Source organism: Elephantulus edwardii, unplaced genomic scaffold (genome assembly GCF_000299155.1).
Source record: "Elephantulus edwardii isolate Elephantulus edwardi_28Jun2011 unplaced genomic scaffold, EleEdw1.0 scaffold00030, whole genome shotgun sequence".
Taxonomy (NCBI): Eukaryota; Metazoa; Chordata; class Mammalia; order Macroscelidea; family Macroscelididae; genus Elephantulus; species Elephantulus edwardii.
The window spans coordinates 19,807,434-19,810,400 of record NW_006399780.1 but is presented as its reverse complement, the minus strand read 5'-3'; the positions used below and the strand labels follow the sequence as shown (position 1 = coordinate 19,810,400).

General features: G+C 39.4%; 1 protein-coding gene and 1 pseudogene across 1 annotated transcript in view; one reads left to right on the top strand and one right to left on the bottom strand.

The window, feature by feature from the left end:
- Positions 1-2,967, bottom strand: part of COPZ1 (coatomer protein complex, subunit zeta 1) — a 28,324-nt gene that overhangs the window by 20,922 nt on the left and 4,435 nt on the right. The gene's annotated exons all lie outside the window — the stretch shown is intronic.
- LOC102845389 lies at positions 1,117-1,599 on the top strand (annotated as a pseudogene).

The following is a 2,967-nucleotide window of genomic DNA, read 5'->3' as shown; positions in this document are numbered from 1 at the left end:
CAAGATTGGGAGCCCAAGGTGAGGGGAGAAGGAGTGGGAGCAGAGCAGTGAGGTTGGATGGGAAGAATCACAGGGTTGCACAATTTGGTGGGTGGAGGAAGCGGGTAAAGGAAATGGGAAAGATCTGGCAGGGCCCTGAAAAGTTGGAGTAATGATGAGCATAGTCCAATGTTGATTAGTTTTATAAAATATAATGTATGAGAATGAGTGTGAGGGAGCTCTGGAGGCTTAGTGGTAAGAAGCTGCACTGCAATCTCAGAGGCATGTGGTTTGAATGCACCAGATGCTCTGCTGGAGAAAGAGGGGCAATTTTCTCCTGTACCTGTCAGATCAGATTTGACATTACACACACACACACACACACACTAATAAAATAAAATTAAAAAAAAAAAAAAGAATCAGATGATGCTGATTTCACAAAGGGATAAAACAAAAAGAGCCATGAATAAAGGTGATTCTTAATAAAAATGACAGAGCTAAGACACAAACTGATAAATGTACACCCATGTTTATTACAGAATTATTTACAATAGCAAAGAGAAGGAAACATTCCAAATGCCCATCAAAAGACAAACTGTTAAAGAAACTATGGTACATTCATCCAATAGGGCATTATGCAGAGTAAAGAATAATAAAGAATTTGTGAAACACTGTATAACATGGATGAACCCAGAGGAAATTATTGTTATGTGCTGCTGAGTCAGAACCAACTAACAGTTGACCCTATAGTGAGTTTTCAGAGGCAGTAAACTGCACAGGAGCAGAGCAGATGGTAGATTCCAACCATGTGCCTTCGGAACTGCAGCGAAGATTCTTATCACTAGACCACCAGAGCTCCCTATTATGGTATAAGATTACTATTATAAAAAGCTAAGAAGAAGGGGAGCTCTGGTGGCCTAATGGCAAGAAGCTGCACTGCAATCCCAGAGGCACACGGTTCAAATCCACCAAATGCTCTGCCGAGGAAGGAGGGACAAGCTCCTCCTGTACCAGTCAGATCTGATTTGACGGCACACACACAAAAAAATAATAAAATTTAAAAAAAAATTTAAAAAAAAAAAAGCTAAGAAGAAAACTGCGTGGCCAATCGGAGCGACTCCTAGATCTTGCCGGTGGATGCACATGATGGTGTCCAGGCCTGAACAGTGGATGAAGCCAATGGCTATTGCAGGGGCCAACCAGTATACCCTTCACCTGGAGGCTACTGAGAACCCAGGGGCTTTGATAAAAGACATTCGGGAGAATGGGATGAAGGTTGGTCTTGCCACCAAACCAGGAACGACTGTTGAGTATTTAGCACCATGGGCTAATCAGATAGATATGGCCTTGGTTATGACAGTGGAACCTGGGTTTGGAGGGCAGAAATTCATGGAAGACATGATGCCAAAGGTTCACTGGTTGAGGACCCAGTTCCCGTCGTTGGATATAGAAGTCGATGGTGGAGTAGGTCCCGATACTATCCACAAGTGTGCAGAGGGAGGAGCTAACATGATTGTGTCTGGCAGTGTCATTATGAGGAGTGAAGACCCCAGATCCGTTATCAACTTGTTAAGAAATGTTTGCTCAGAAGCTGCTCAGAAACGTTCTCTTGATCGATGAAATATCATGCAGCCCAGTGTTTTCTGCTCTTGAAATATCCTTTTTACTGGAAAACAAGAATATTGACTACCAAATCGTATCACAGTTTAGGAAGGAAGGCTTCTCTGAGCAATTATTCAGTCATTCCAGTAACTAAATTTTATAGTGAAAAATGTTCTGAGAATTTAAATGAAATTGGTATGTATATTACATTTTCATTTCTAGTGATGGAATTTAAAGATTGGTTTGGTGAATGCTTTGTTTTTACTGGGAGACTTGATTTTTTTTTTTTAATTATTTTTGTGTGCGTGTACCGTCAAATCAGATCTGACTGGTACAGGAGGAGATTGTCCCTCCTTCCCCGGCAGAGCATCTGGTAGATTCGAACTGTGCACCTCTGGGATTGTAGTTGCAGCTCCTTGCCACTAGGCCACCAGAGCTCCCCGAGACTTGATTTTTATAAAGAGTAAAACCATGACTGTATTGAAGTTACAAAACAAAAAAAAAAGCTAAGGAAAGGCTTATTTTACACAGGCAGAATCATTCCTGGGATGGTTACCAGGAAAGGGAAAGGTGAAAATGGGGATTAAAATTTAACAAACAGATAAACTGGATAAAAGGAAAAGCAATATACAGAAGGTATTGATAAGACATTAAAATTCATTAACTCCATTAATAAATTATAGTTAATGTTATAAGACAAAATGAATATGAATAAATAAAAAATCAATATGACTTATAAACTTTGGCTAAAAAAAAAAAAGGAAATAAATGTGATGGTCAAGTATTCGAGGGTAGTAAGGTGAGAGATAAAACACTGGTTCAGGAAAATTACCTGACTCTCAACCAATGTACCTCATCTGAAGCACAAAACACAGAAATTACTTTATTTCTCCCAAATATGGAACATAACTACTGTTGTTGTAGATTAGGAAAAAACATTCATTTTACAATAGAAACTTGAGGGCACCAGGGTTAAAGATTGAAATCAGTTTGAAAAGGAGAAAACTGTTGATAAGAGCTAAGCAGAGGGGGGGAAAATACATTTTATAACTAAAGCATCCTAGAGACCAACACAGTATAGGAATTGATACCTGTTGCTACTCTGACCTTATCCAAAGGTTTATTTATTTAAATGATGGCTGAATTGATAACTAATGCATAAAGTGGTGGAAAGTTCATGATGAGAAAAAAAATCAAAGACAGATTTGGTCTAGGAGGTTGTTGTTAGGTGCTGTTGAGTACAACTTATATGAACAAAAGCTCTGAACCCTGTTCTATCCTGTGCCGTCCTAACACTTCCTGATACTCAAGAGCACATTGTTGTTGCTGTTGTTGTTATGTGCCGTTGAGTCGTTTCTGACTCATAGTGACCCTATGCACAACAGC